General features: G+C 45.7%; 1 protein-coding gene and 1 non-coding gene across 2 annotated transcripts in view; one reads left to right on the forward strand and one right to left on the reverse strand.

Annotated features, from left to right (window-relative positions):
- LOC140460632 (uncharacterized) overlaps nucleotides 1-16,250 on the forward strand; it is a 1,198,404-nt gene that overhangs the window by 992,360 nt on the left and 189,794 nt on the right. The window lies entirely within an intron of this gene.
- On the reverse strand, nucleotides 250-321 carry trnae-uuc (transfer RNA glutamic acid (anticodon UUC)). Its single transcript has one exon. It is a non-coding gene; the product is annotated as a tRNA-Glu (tRNA).

Here is a 16,250-nt window from a genome sequence, read left to right on the forward strand (position 1 = left end):
CATTTCTCCATGTCACAGTAGAGCGAACAGTCAATGGTCAATTCAAAACAGCGTCTACAGGAAAACAACGCACGCGAACCAAGAACTGAACTACAGAAGCAATCATCCCTACACACAAACAAATCTGAATCAGGACACTATTTCAACGAGCCACGACACACTGCAGCACCCAGGAACGACGAAGATCAATCAAAAACTGAACAGCACATTTAAGAAGAACGGGTAGAGTATAAACTCCGAGGAAATGCCTTCCCTGACCGGGAATCGAACCCGGGCCGCGGCGGTGAAAGCGCCGAATCCTAACCACTAGACCACCAGGGAGATGCGGGCCAAGTCCGTCAGCTCTACTGAAAATTACTTTCCTGAACGGAAATCGAACCTGGGCCGCGGCAGTTAGCAGGCATCCAACATTGTCATTTCTTGTATCCATTGCTCCCGATGCGGTCTCCTCTACATTGGGAGACTTGAGACTCCTCGCAAAGTCAAGTCACAGCGTTTGAGGGAACATCTCCAGGACACCCGCACCAATCAACTCCATCGACCTATGGCACAAAATTTCAACCCCCCCCCCTCCCACTCTGCAGAGTAAATGCAGGTCCTTTTCCAGCACCACTCTGATCTAACCTCTGCTTTCCAGCATCTGTTGTCCACACTATTGCCTACCCAATAAACCCAGTGTGCCGATTACACATCCACAAACTGACACAAGCAGACACAACGTCTGTAGAAACCCTAGCCACATTACTTTACATTAAAGGCATCTGGGAAATGATGTCCAGACAACTCAACCCTCTCAGCATCATGGTCGCCCACAAACCTACCAACACACTTAAACAGCGGCTAATGAACCTGAAATACCCCACACAAACAACCAGCAAACGAATGTTATTTACAAAATACCATACAAGGAAATATATACATGAACTCTGCCGCACAGTTCTCTGTGGCAAGAAATGCTGGGATGAGATAAGCAAGATTTTTTCACGCAAAACGAATCGGCACTGACTGGACAGCCATTTAAAATTAACGCTGTCTGCCCAGGATGGAAGACCCGAAGGGATGTACAGTTTTCTTATTTCCTGTAGATTTACAAAGCTGAGACTGGGTTTTGGAGTTTGTTCCCTTTCCGCTCCCAGGAGCCGTAGTGGTTGGGGCGGTGAGTTGGGGAAAGTGAAATGTGCCCATGAGCAGCGTGTGGGGCTATTTCAGCTTCCCCTCCTCTGACAGCACTGTGACGGGACTCTGATGTTCTCAGAGACACTTACTGACGCGAGACAGTGAAAAGATTCTCATTCCCGCAGATCAGGAATTCAAATCGTATGCCGGGTTCAGGACAATGAGAAAGATTAATTGGGGTGCGTGAAGAAGCTGTGCGCTGCATTTCAAACAGGTAGGTGGAGTCAGATGCATCATCCATTGCGCCCCGGCCCTGTGCGTACCTGACGCCGCCATGGGTCAGAGTTCTGACGTTAACACGGACATGCGCAGCAATGTGAAAATTCACAAGAAGAACAGCCAAAGATAATCACCGTCACTGCTTCCCTTCCATAGTTCCAACTTTGTGAAGCAGTATCTTTCACTGGCAAATAAAACACATTAATCCTCAGGTGCCTGCTTAACTTCGATCACGACTTCACGCCCCTCACTGTTCTAGTCTCATTTCAAAACTCTTGGCTCATAGCCTCAAAAGCAGCTCTGTGGGTATCTGCTTGTTCCACCCTGACAGGCAATGGGTTGCAGATTTCCGACCCCTCCACTGATTTGAATCTTAAATACGAAAGCGGGGAACAGTCTTCCTTTGTTTTTGACGACATTTCTCAACTCGAGTCGGAAAGGTTCACACCTGCGTGGGGAAGCCGCAATCGATCTCAAATGCATCGTATTAACCACTCGGCCCACGAATAAAGAGCCACACTGACAGCTTCATTTCCCAGGTCCCTCTGCCTGTGGAGCTGAGAAAGAGTGAATTATTGCTGGGTTTGTTTGAATCCAATCACGTCACAGGTTTCGAAAGGGTTAAATATCTGCACATGCCGAGTCTGGTTGTTTCATCCCGAAAGATGAAATGAACTTTCAGTTAAAAGCAAAAACAGAAATTGCAGGAGCAACTCAGCAGGTGAAGCACCATCGGTGGAAAGAGAATCAGAGACAATATTTCAGAAATCTGTTTTCTCCCACAGGCACTGCCAAACCTGCCGAATTTCTCCAGCAGTTCCTCTTTCTGTCTCAGATTCTCAGCATCCGCAGTACTTTGCGTTAGAAATTAAATCAATTCAGCCTCATGTGCAGGAATGAGAATCCTTTCAATTTCCCAAAAAATTGGCAGAGATTTCAAGGCATTTGGAAAATAAGTGAAAGTAACATGAGGAAGAACATTTTCGCACAGGGAGTGGTTCGGATCCGTAAATCTCTGTCTGACCGTGAGAAGGAGGCAGATTCAAGAACACAAAAGGGAATTCGGTGGACATGATCAAAGTAACAATGCGTAGATTTACAGGGAGAAGGCAAGGGAATGATACGAATAGAGACTCTCATTTACTTGCTGTGTAGAACCAGCAGAGCTAAGGTGGGCCTCCAAATGCGCTGTGACACGTGTTGTGATACAGAGTGAACTCACAGTTCGACCAACGGAAGGTGGGTATTGAGAAAAAGTTTATATTTACACAGTCTCCCCACGTCAGCGCAACAGCAAAATAGTTTAATTATCCGCCAGTAGAGAGAGCCCTGTTCCTGGAGATGGGACAAACCGCTGGTTCAGGGATATCAGTCCACATTGCTCTGTTTGCTGCAAGTTCAGAGGGAGAACATTGGAGGGACAAAGGAGTGAATAACGATCTATGTCGGAGGGTGAATAACTGTTAATAGAGACTGTTCCTGGCTAACAATAAGTCGTGTGTAACAGCAGACTATGTGATAACAAGGCCTCGTGTGGGTGAGGTTGGTGTCAAGGGCATGGGGGAGTTCGGGTCCAAACCAATATTGAACTCGATGTTGAAGACGGAGAGCTATAGGATCTCCAAGTGGAAAATGAGGCGTTGGTCTTCCATCTGGAGCTTAGCTTTGCTGGAACACTACAGCAAGCCTGAGACAGAGATGTTGGCCAGGGAATAGGGTGGGGTGTGGAATTGGCAGGCAACTGGAAGCTCAGGGTCTTTCTTGCGGGCAGAACGTAGATGTTCTGTGCAGCAGTCACCCAGTTTATGCTTCGTGTTCCCCATTGTTGATGAGCCCACATTGTGAGCAGCAAATGCAGTAGACTGGGTTGTTGGTCGTGCAGGTAAAGTGCTGCTTCACCTGGAAGGTATGTTTGGTCCCTTAGATAGTGAGGAGGGATTAAGTAAATGGTCTGGAGTCACACATTCGGTAGTTGCAGGGGAAAGTGCCGTTGGACTATTGGGGTGGCAATGGGGTTAGGGTTGATGGGAATGAAGGAAGAGTGGACCCAAGACATAACTCCTGCCCATTTACCTATCTGCCAAATAGAGGAATTTGTTAAGTGTGTATAAGGAAATTTTCTAATGCACAATGTGGATGCACCTACTGGAGAGGGTGCAAAACCTAAGGGCCAACAACCCCAATTCTATTAACATTAAAATAGTGATTGAAAATAATATATCAGATCTAAAAGTTGTTCTAAATTGGTGGGAGAATCAGGTATTCGGCAAGATCTTTCAAAAGCTGATTGGGGGCAGATGTTCGCAGGTTGCTGGAAAATGGGAAGCCTTCAAATATGAGATAACAAGAGTCCAGACACAGTATATTCCAGTTAGGGTAAAAGGAAAGGCTAGAAGGTGTAGGGAATGCTGGATGACTGGAGAAAATGAGATTTTGGTTAAGAAAAACAATGAAGCATATGTCAGGTATAGACAGAGATCGAATGAATCCTTAGAGTATGAAGGCAGGACGAGCATACTTAAGAGAGAAATCATGAGGGAAAAAAGCTGACATGAGATAGCTTTGGCAAATAGTGTTAAGGAGAATCCAAAAGTTTTTTATAAATACATTAAGGACAAAAGGTAAAAAGGGAGAAAATAGGGCCCCTCAAAGATCAGCAAGGCGGCTTTTGTGTGGAGCTGCAGTAAATGGAGGAGATGCATCAGTTTTTACCGTGGAGAAGGGCATGGAAGAGATAGAATGTGGGGAAATAGATGGTGACATGTTGGAAAAGGTCCACATTACAGAGGAGGAGGTCTTGAAATGCATAAAAGTCCTTTTCTTCCTCTCCAGTGAATCTGATTCCTGTGAGTGTGGCGTTGATGATCCGGTGTGTGTTTTCTATTTCTGTGTTTTTAATTATTACAAAGGTGTCATCCAACCATTTCCCATTCCTAGACGTGATGGTACAGAGAACACCGAACGGAGAATTCACCACAAAGGCATCCAGGAAAACCATACACACAGACCAAGTCCTGAACTACGAAAGCAACCACCCCAACGCACACAAAGAAGTTGCATCAAGACCCTGTTCAAAGGGGCCACAACACACTGCAGGACCCCAGAACTGCAAAAAGAGGAAGGAGAACACCTCTACAATGTATTCGCCAAAAACGGATACCCCCACAAGTTCATCAACAGGTGCCTAAGGGAAAGATAATGGAATGAGGGACATGCCACAACCCAAAGGACTAGCCACACTACCATACATCAAGAACATTTCTGAACTGACAGCCAGACTACTGCGACCACTCGGACTCATAACAGCACACACACCAACAGCCATTCTCAGACAACATCTCACCAGGACAAAGGACCCGATATCCTGCATGAGCAAAACCAACGTAGTGTACAAATTCCCATGGAAGGACTGCACAAATCACTACATAGAACAAACAGGAAGACAACTAACGATCCGTATCCATGAACGCCAACTAGTCACGACACGACACGACCAGCTATCCTTAGTCGCCACACACGCAGATGAAAAGCAACATTGTTCGACTGGGACAACACTACTATTATAGGACAAGCCAAACAGAGAACAGTCAGGGAATGCCTAGAGGCATGGCATTCATCCACAGATTCAGTCAACAAACACATCGACCTGGACCCTATATATTGGCCACTGTAGCGGACAGCTGGAACTGACAACCAGAAGTGGCAGAGACAAACCACTATAAATGCCGGAGGAAACATCACAGAAGCGCTTCCCAGGAGGCTCCCAAGCGCTGAGGATGTCACCTAGACAGGGGACGAAACGTCTGCAACACAAGTTCCCAGGTCGGCGAACAGAACCACAACAATGAGTACCCGAGCTACAAATCTTCTCACAAACTTTGAACGAAAACTTTATTTTACACCAATATTGCATGTAACTATTGAGACAGAATGTGCACTAATATGCAGTCTGCACTGAAAATGGCAGAGCGTCTCCAAGCTAGACTGACGGAATTGTTCCACACATATGTGGTACAAGCTTAAATAAAGTCACCTTGTTATGATCTACTCAGATCAGAAGGCTTGATATTTGTAAATACCCACCATGGCAGAGATAAAAATATTTTATGATGCCCATTGACTCGAGGTTTATGATTCCTTGAGAAAGTAGTCTGTCAAATAGGACGTAAATGCAGAGGATAATCGCTCAGAGCTTGGGAATTCAGCTGTTTGCCCCATGTTTGTACCAGGAACATAAAGAGATCCGGAGTTGAGTGATCTTTGCTCAACTGGAAGTGAGGTCTATGAGCACGATATTGCAAAGCAAGTGCTGCCTGATGTAATTGTTGTCGACTTGTTATTACCGATTGGGAATAACAATCCATCTTTCTGGCGAACACAATATGGATGCTCCGTGAAGCAGTCACCCAGTCTGCACTTTGTTTCAACCGGGTCCGATCCTTCTCCCGCAATTCTGCCTTCCCACTCTCGTATGCCATGAAGTCATGAAGCGGCTGGAAGTCTTAGGGACAGTTTATCAAAGAAACCTCCCTGTGGGTCAGGCAGCCCTGCATCGGGAAACATGGGATGGCCAACCCCTATCAGTTTACATGTGGGACACATCTCCACATTAAACAACCTCGAGGCAAACTTCCCGTCCTTCTAATTAAATTTCGAAACTCATCAAACCGAAATTCCCCTGGTACGTTTGGAAGAATTTCTTCCGGATGTTGGCTAATTCTTTCTGTGGGCACTGTGTTTACGATTGAACATGGTGATTTTTGAAATTGTGTGATTCTGAGCGAAATAACAGATCGAAAAGCAGAATGTGGGAATTTAAACAAAGTTAAAATTTCACAACGTCGATATGTCTGCGCAACAACATATTACACGACAACAGCGAAGATCTTTTGACATCAATCTCGAACGTGCATGCTACAGTCCAGATGAAAAGCTGAATACTTCTCTGGAAAAACTGCCATGTAGCATAACAGAGTGGCATAGCGGGAGCGTGCTGGGCCCATAACGCAGAAGTCATAGAGTCATAGTGATGTACAGCATGGAAACAGACCTTTTGGTCCAAACCGTCCATGCCGACCAGATATCCCAACTCAATCTAGTCCCACCTGCCAGCACCCGGTCCAAATCCCTCCAAACCCTTCCTATTCACATACCAATCCAAATGCCTCTTAAATGTTGCAATTGTACCAGCCTCCACCACATCCTGTGGCAGCTCATTCCATACACGTACCACCCCCTGTGTGAAAAAGTTGCCCCTTAGGTCTCTTTTATGTCCTTCCCCTCTCACCCTCAACCTTTGCCCTCTAGTTCTGGACTCCCCGACCCCAGGGAAAAGACTGTCTATTTATCCTATCTATGCCCCTCATAATTTTGTAAACCTCTATAAGGTCACCCCTCAGCCTCCGACGCTCCAGGGAAAACAGCCCCAGCCTGTTCATCTTCTCCCTATAGCTTAGATTCTCCAACCCTGGCAACATCCTTGTAAATCTTTTCTGAACCCTTTCAAGTTTCACAACATCTTTCCAATAGGAAGGAGACTAGAATTGCATAAAATATTCCAACAGTGGCTTAACCAATGCCCTGTACAGCCGCAACATGACCTCCCAACTGCTGTACTCAGTACTCTGACCAATAAAGGAAAGCATATCAAACGCCTTCTTCACTATCCTATCTACCTGTGACTCCACTTTCAAGGAGCTATGAACCTGCACTCCAAGGTCTCTTTGTTCAGCAACACTCCCTAGGACCTTACCATTAAGTGTATAAGTCCTGCTAAGATTTGCTTTCCCAAAATGCAGCACCTCGCATTTATCTGAATTAAACTCCACCTGCCACTCCTCAGCCCATTGACGCATCTGGTCCAGATCCTGTTGTAATCTGAGGTTACCCCCTTCGCTGTCCACTACACCTCTAATTTTGGTGTCATCTGCAAACTTACGAACTCTACCTCTTATGCTCGCATCCAAATCATTTATTTAAATGACAAAAAGTAGAGGGCCCAGCACCGATCCTTGTGGCACTCCACTGGTCACAGGCCTCCAGTCTGAAAAATAAGCTTCCACCACCACCCTCTGTCTTCTACCTTTGAAACAGTTCTGTATCCAAATGGCTAGTTCTCCCTGTATTCCATGAGATCTAACCTTGCTAATCAGTCTCCCATGGGGAACCGGATTCTGGGTAATCCAAGATGGAGAATGGGAAAAATATCTGGCTGTAAGAGCTGCTCTTTTTTTTTGAGGTATTTTAGGTGTTGGAGGTGATTTCCTCGAATTCCAGAAGCAGCAATTCCTATTTTATATGCTGTTGCATTGTTTTGGAACTTTGGGAATAAAAAGACAAAACAACAGCTGTTTTAAAAGGGAGAAGAGCAGACAAAGGAAGCACATGGTGAGGACAGTGCAGGAGACAGAGAGAGGGAGAGAGAACCTGCACAGTTACCGCCTTTGCTGTTTGAATTCGTGTATCGCTGGACATCGGAGTGCATCTGGGAATATTAACAAACAGTGAAATTCACAACTAATCTTGAAGTCGATGGGTCGAAGCCATCCTCGACTCTCCTCTCGATGTTTCCTTTAGCAGCTTTCCCCTACACTGGTGCTATGTTCTGTGTCTTGCCTTTGAAGATGCGAACTAAATGTCTCACACTGATATACTGGCCCAACAGAGGAAGTTGAGGTGATGCACATGCGGTGCTCTCCTGTTCTCTGTTCCCATTGTTGTAGAGGATAATGCTTGTACCTGTCCGCTCGGGTGTGAGAGAACAATTCAGAAACAGAATGGTGTAATTATCCACCAATGGAGATAGCTCGGGTCCTGGGAGACGGAATGAGAAGCAGATGCTCTGGAAACTCTCGCTGCATATAATTCCTCGAGGAATCTAGAATGTATTCCACAGTGAGCAAGTCCCAGCTGCTTCGGGAGGTGAGAGGGCCCATCGTGTATGGTATGGTGGTCTAGGCGTATGATTCCCGCTTTGGTGAAAATGCTCTCACGCCTGAAAGGATCGAAAGCGAATAGGAAGAGACTAAAAGTCATTGGGAAGAGTAGGAAAAGTGATGTTAAGATTAGATTACAGCGTGGAAACAGGCCCTTCGGCCCAACAAGTCCACACCGACCCGCCGAAGCGCAACCAACCCATACCCCTACATTTACCACTTACCTAACACGACAGGCAATTTCGCATGACCAATTCACCTGACCTGCACAACTTTGGACTGTGGGAGGAAACCGGAGCGCCCGGAGGAAACCCACGCAGACACTGGGAGAACGGATATTAAGTAGAACGTTTTCGCCAAGGGAGTGGTTGGGATCATGAAAGGCTGCCTGACAGTGACAGAGAGGCAGATTCAATGGACACAAAAGGGATTTCGGGGTGGTCATGGTCAAAGTAACAATGCAGAGATTTACAGGGAGAAGGCAAGATTACGATACGAATAAAGGTACATTGCTCATTTTGGAGCATCAGCAGAGCAAAGGTGGGCTGTGACACATTCTGTGATTCTGAGTGAACTGACAGTTGGACCAACAGAAGGTGGCAATTTATCCAAAGGTTATGCTTACACAGCCTCAACACCAGCAGCTTGAGATTTAACTTGATTTGAAGCAGCAGAAATTGCACCCCACTGAGCCTGATGGGATTTAAACGCGCAATCTTGAAAGCAGCAGGTAGACGCGCTCCCGTTGCGTCATAAGCCCACACGACGCGGGGTTGAGGGAAGTGATCGGACTGCAATGATTTTATGTTATGATTGAGAACGGAGGCCAACGGTTCATGGCTGTTCTGTCTCACTCACTCTCTCACTCTGTCTCTCGAACCAATTTGCAACTCTTTCTGAATAAAAACTGCGGATGCTGTATTTCAGAAACAAAAACAGTAATTGCTGGAAAAGCTCAGCAGGTCTGGCAGCTTCTGTGAAGAAGAATCCGGTGACCCTTCCACAGAGCTGGTGATGATTAGGAAAATGTCGGTTACTATGCAGATGAGAGGGTGGGAGGAAGGCGGCGGAGTAAATGGTAGATAGGGATAGAGACCAAAGTGAGACAAGAATGGTTGGACAGACAAAGGAGTTGATAGCGATCTGTCGGGGAGGTGAATAGGTGTTAAAGGAAACTGTTAAGGGCTAATAATAGGTGGTGTGTAATGGCAGACTACGTGATAACAAGGCCTTGTGTGCGTGGTCGGGGGCTACGATATGGGGAAGTTCATGCTCTAAAATTATTGAATTCAATATTGAGGACGACTGTAGGGTCCCCAAGTGCAAATTTGTTCTGCTGAAACACTGCAACAAGCCTGAGACAGAGATGCTGGACAGGGAACAGGGTGATGTGCTGAAGTGGCAGGCAACTGGAAGCTCAGGGTCTTTGTGTGGGCAGAACCTAGATGTTCTGCGAAGCAGTCACCCGCTTCGTTTCTCCAATGTTGACGACACCACATTGTGAGCATCGACTGCAGTATTGGCTGTGGTAAGTGCAGGTAAAGTGTTTCTTCACGTCGAAGGTATGTTCGGGCCCTTGAATACTGAGGAGGGTGGGGGAAACGGGCAGGGGTTCCAATTTCGGCCGTTGCAGGAAAAAGTGCCATGGGGCTATGGGCGGGTGATGGGAGTGAAGGAAGAGTGAACCCCGGGTGTAACGCTTGCCCATTTACCTCATCCCTCAAATAAATCCCTGGATATGGAATAACATTCGTTGAATGATTCACTACCACGTGACCCACGGCTAATTCATATTATGTTCCCGGGGCCTGCATCATTATTGTGTCACAATAGCTGCAGGCCGTCATCGTGCATGCCCAATGACGCGCGGCCGGAATGCTTGGACACAGTTTATCAAAGAAACCTCCCTGAGGGTCAGGCAGCCCTGCATTGGGAAACATTGAGATGGCTAATTCTTTCTGTGGGCACTGTGTTCACGTTTGAACTTGGTGATTTTTGAAAGTGTGTAGTTCTGAGCGAAATCACAGTTCGAAAAGCAGAATGTTATAATTTAGACAACGTTAATATTTGCACAACAGCGATACATCTTCGCAACAGCATATTTCATGAGAGTAGTGAAGATCTTTTGGCACAATCTCGAACGTGCATGTCACACGCCAGATGAAAAGCTGAAAACTTTTCTGGAAAGGCTGTAGCGTAGCATAGCAGAGTGCTGCAGCGGGACCGTGTTGGACCCAGAACCGGAGGTTGATGGATAGAAGCCATCCTCTGCTATCCGCTCAGTATCATCTTTTGCAGCTTTCCCTCCTCACCTGCTACCCCAACAAATATTTGAAGATGTGAACTAAATATCATCACAATGATACACTGGCCCAATGTCGAAAGTTGAGGTTACACACTTGTGGAGTTCAGGGTGGTGTTCTTCTTATCTCTGTCCCCTTTGTTGAGGAGGGTAATGCTTCTCCCTGGCCACTCGGGTGTTCGAGCCAAATTTAAAAACAGAATGGTGTAATTATCCGCCAGTGGAGACCCGCCCGGGTCCTGGGAGACAGAATGAGAAGCAGATGTTCTGAAAACTATTTTTTGGATTCAGTACCACGTGACCCATGCCGAATACATATTCATGTTCCTGGGGCCAGCATCATTATTGCGTCACAATAGCTGCAGGCCATCACTGGGCATATCCTATGACGTCGTGTTGCGGCTGGAATTTCTGGTGACAGTTTTTTTAAAGAGGGTCAGGCAGCCCCTGCATCGGGGCTTCCTTTCCTTCCACTTAAGTTCAAGGCCTATCAAACCCCGAAATTCCTCAGGAATGTCTGGAAACACTTTTTCCCGATGTTGGCTAATGATTTCTGCAGACATTTGGTAAAGTTTGAACACGGTGAGAGCCATCGGCTTCTAAACCACGTTCCCGAATTACTCGACCAATACTTAAAGCAGTGATAGTGCTTTAAAACCACCGTATGATTACGGCTGAGAAAGACTGTATTCTGCTCAGTCAGTTCATGTTTCTAAAGCGAGACAAAAGTGACAATGCAAGTGAAACGAACGAAATTGCAGACAGGCTGCCATACCACTCTGTTTGTATCCCCAAACAGGGGTGGTTTCTGTGACATGGGTGTGTCTGCAGTGTCTGTGGTCAGACTGTTTACAATGAATGTCCCCGCCTTTATTTTGTTAAAGTCACACTGATAAAGGACAATTGCTATTTCAGTAATTGTAGTCTGAAGCTGGAATTCGCTAACACTCGGGTTTCGTGATCTTACTGATTTTTTTACATCTCAGACTCTTTGGTGCATTTAATCAGCAAGTCCGGCTGTTCACCAAAATAGTTGTAAGTCGAAATGGAGCAAAATTATAGAATTAGGGCGAGACTTTTCAGGGTACATGTTCAGAAGCACTTCTACACATTGAGTTTGTCAGATGTTTGGAAATATCCTACATAAACGGCAGTGGGTACAGGATCATTTGTCAGCTTTAAATCCGAAACAGATTTTTTTGTTCAGGAAAGGTATTAAGGGACATGGGCCAAAGACAGATAAATGGAGTTAGGCCTCTGATCAGCCATGATTTCTTTGAACGTTGGAACACACTTGAGGGGCTAAATGGCCTACTCATATTCCTATGTTCCTATAATCTTAACCGTTTCCTTGTTGCACATTTCCGGCCTGTTATTGGGGACACAATCGGCAAGAAAATATTCTCCAGTTATTTGTTCTTGAAATGTCGAATACAGACGCACCCAGGCATCTTATACCAATATTCGGACAAACACAGTCACAGAACAGATAACTGATTGAATTCCTGCACTTGAATCCTTAGAAACGTAATGTTCTTGTTTTCCTGATAATGATTCGCTTTCCTCAGTCCCAGATGGAACGACACAAGAAAAAATAGAAAAGCAGTAATGTTCTGGTCCTATAATCTCCAATCTTCTGCTGCCAGTGAAAAACAACAATGCAACTTAAGTGCAACCCGGGCCTAATCTCCCAATGAACTGAGCACAGGCTCAGCAAAACTGATGGAAATTATGTCCTGATCACGAAACCTGAGAGCGGCGTTGGCAAAGGCCCAAGCGAGTCACCCATAAAAGTCAGTCATCTACTTTCGAAACGTGCTCAACTGCTTACTTTATGTCATAGACATTTGCAAATCTGAAAGTGAGAATTGGGGATATGTGGCAGCGAGTGGCTGTTTGTGTGTCAGGTTTGCCTGACAGTTTTGTTGATATTGAAGCGAATTTGCTTTCAATAAAAGGCAAAGAAAAAAGACAAACAACTTTACATTCAAGAAGAGAAACGGAAAAAAAACTGGCTGTTAGCGTTGAGAAAGAAGCAAAAAGGAAGTGGAATCTTAAAGATTTTCCTGAGTTTTGAGCAGAAAGCATTGGAGCTGTGGGCTTCTGCTGATAAATGTATTTATTTTCGTAAATTTTAAAAAGTTATTTTGCCTTGATAAAAGAACTGGTCACACCCTGACTATATGTTCGAATACCTCAGTAGCAGAACAAAAGATTTTTATTCTGAGGTCGTGAGTTTGACATCCATATTGTGCAATGTTCCCGTGAAACTTTGCGTTTTGTGAGGAATGTTCGCTCTTTCTTCAACTGGCAATCGAATCATATTCAAACTGAGTTTTACTCCCGTTCGTTTTCTTATTTCCCCGTTGCTCGGTTATGAGGGAAAGCTGAGAGTGAACGGGAGACAAGTTTGTAGGTGTGGCTTAACGGTGGCACTTGAAAATTGACAGATTCTACTCATGTCTCGAGGCCAATAAATGGCTCAATCACAGAATAAGAACGGTCAAGTGCTATGGGAATTAATACCAGCCCATATTAAAGTACACTGAAATGAGTAAGATGTGATTCATTTCGAGGAAAGAAATTAAGAAACTTCGTCACCCAGATTATCTCATAGCAATCGTTGCCATGGTACGTTTTATGTTACTTTCAATGCTCATGGAACCACTGCATTGTGACTTGATCAGGTACTCAGGATTTACTAAGTAATTTTGACGCATTTTGTTACAGAGTTGTGACATAGGCTGGGGAGCAATTCCTGTACATAGAGATGAGGAGGGTCGAATCAATTAAACAAGAGAGCGATGCTATAACGAGGACTGTTACAAAATACATTTACCAGTCTCCGTTCATCCTATCGATTGTATTAACATCACCAACACTTCTCATCAAATAACTCGAGAGACTTTCATCACAATTTTCTGTGAACAGTTCTACATTAGCTTTGCTGAATGAACCCCAAATTTCATGAATTGGCTCCTTATTTTCGGCCCTGATTATTAATCTCTCTGCGCATGGGAATGGATCCTTCCCACCCGCTCTATCTCTCATCAATGTGTTTAGTTCAATTCGATCTCCCATCAGCCTCCTCTGTCTTGACCACATCCAGGGGAACAGGAAACGTTGGGGCTACGGCGCGAACAAGACAAGCCCAGTACTCACCTTTCCTGTTAGAACTATTCCATGAGAAAGTTTAGAGCACAACTTTGGGCGTGTAGTTGTGGCCGAACACTTAAGATGTTGGCGTAGAGATCCTGTGGGGCTCCCCGCCCAGTGTGGTAACCTGCTGGCTATGCTTTCTTCGCTGGCGATTTTAAATGACTTCCTGTTGGTTGCATTATCGCTCAAACTTCACAAAACCCGTCTCAATAAAGACCCGTTTTCTCGTGTCTAGCCATTGATTGCCATGCAAGAAACTCGGGTTCTGAACAAACAAAGTACCAGACTCACAACGTCAGCTCTGTTTCCCTTTCCACAGATGCTGCTCGACCTGTTGGCTTTCTGCAGTATTCTCTGTGTTTATTAGGCACAAGTGCTGCTTTTCATTCAAGAACTTCAATCCCTGTCCTCAGGAATCTGACTCTGGTCTGTGGCAATTGTTCCTTCTGGTCATTAATCTGCCCATTCCCACCGCTTCTTCTCCCATCATGACCAACAGCCCCAGGAAATCTCCAGTTATCCTTCTTTGCTCCAAAGCGAACATTCTCAACCTTGGGAATGTCTCCCCAGAATGGAAATTCCTCATCCCTGGACATGAGGCAAGGGAAGAGAATTTGGCAAAATATTGTCAGTTAGGAAATGGAAAAAATGTGCAAATGTTCATGAAGCAAAACAGAAATCCCAGTCTCCAGCTTTGTGAACCTTTAGAAACACTTTGCGAAGCGGATTTAGAGGAGAATGAAAGATGACCTGTCCGATTGAGCAGAGACAGTCCAGACACCGTCCCCTTGTTGACGAGGCCGGGAGGTTGACTCTGATGTTCTTGGCACATGAACTGATCTGAGACAATGAAAGAATTGTCGTTCCTGCACATCAGGAATTCAAACCCCTTCTCCCCTGCGAGCCAATGAGAGAACTCGGGAACAGGCAAAACACTGAAAGCCTGGAAGGGCGACGGCCCCGGAGTAAGAAAGCTAGTTCCTCGTGACATGGATGTGTCTGCAGACTGTCCCCGGTATCTCCACAAGAGATCTGCCAGGCTTGATTATGGAAAGGTAAAACTGATAGACGACAATTCTCATTCCTGGCGGGAGGGCTGAATTATAAAATCATTAAGCGATGGTGCAGCCCCTGCTCGCACCTGTCTCTGTGGCACTATTGGTCAGCGCGTTCATCTATTAACCGAAAGGTTGGTGATTCAAGCCCACCCAAGGGTGGTGTGTTCGCTGTCCTTCTTTGGCTTCGAAGCTGCGCCCTTTTAATGGGGTCAGGAAAATGTTCCCCAAACGGAAATCTTCTCCACAAAGGGGCTTCCGAATTGAATGAATGTCTAAAGTAAGGGACTGCGTATGCTGAGAAGACGAGACCAAAAGAGAAACTCGGCAGGTTTGACAGTACCTGTCGGAGAAAACAGAATTTTGAAATGTGCCTCTGATTCGTTTTCCATTGATATTGCCTGACCTGCTGAGTTCCTCCTGCAATTTCTAACTGAACGTTCATTTCATCTTTTGGGGTGAAACACCTAAATATCTGCAAACACCATGTGCAGATATTTAACCCTTTCGAATCACTGTGAAGTGATTGGATTCAAACAAACTCTGCGATGATTCACTCTTTCTCAGCTCCATAGGCAGACAGACCAGGGAAGTGAAGCTGTCAATGTGGTTCTGTATTCGTGGGCCGAGTGGTTAATGCGATGTACATGAAATCCATTGCGGTTTCCCCTCGCAGGTGTGAACCCTGCCGAGTACAAAATGAGAAATGTCGTCGAAAAGAAAGGGAGCTTGCTCCCCGGCTTCTTCTTTAAGATTCAAATCAGTGGAGGGGGAAAATATTTCACTCAAATTGGGACTGGTGGGAATCTGCAACCCACTGCCTGTTCGGGTGGAACAAGCAGATACCCGCAGAGCTTCTTTGGAGGCTATGAGCAAAGTGTTTGGAAATGAGACTAGAAGAGTGAGGGGCTTGAAATCGTGATCGAAATGAAGCAGGCACCTGAGGACAAGGGTGTTTCCATTGCCAGTGAAAGATACTGCTTCACCAAGTTGGGCCTGTGGAAGGGAATCAGTGACGGTGATTATCTTTGGTTGTTCACCTTGTGAATGAACCCATTGCTGCGCATGTCCGTGTTAATGTCAGAACTCTGCAGCATGGTGGCGTTAGATATGCACAGGGCCGGGGCGCGATGGGTGATGCATCTGACTCCACCTACCTGTTTGAAATGCAGCTCACAGCTTCTACACACACCCCAATTAATCTTTCTCATTGTCCTGAAGCCGGCATACGGTTTGAATTCCCGATCTGCGGGAATGAGAATCCTTTCACTGTCTCGCATCAGTAAATGTCCCTGAGAACATCTGAGTCAACTCACAGCGCAGTCAGATGAGGGGAAGCTGAAATAGCCCCACATGCTGCTCACGGGCACATTTTATTCTCCCCAACTCAACGCCTCAACCACT

This window comes from Chiloscyllium punctatum, chromosome 36 (assembly GCF_047496795.1).
Source record: "Chiloscyllium punctatum isolate Juve2018m chromosome 36, sChiPun1.3, whole genome shotgun sequence".
NCBI classification, from domain to species: Eukaryota; Metazoa; Chordata; class Chondrichthyes; order Orectolobiformes; family Hemiscylliidae; genus Chiloscyllium; species Chiloscyllium punctatum.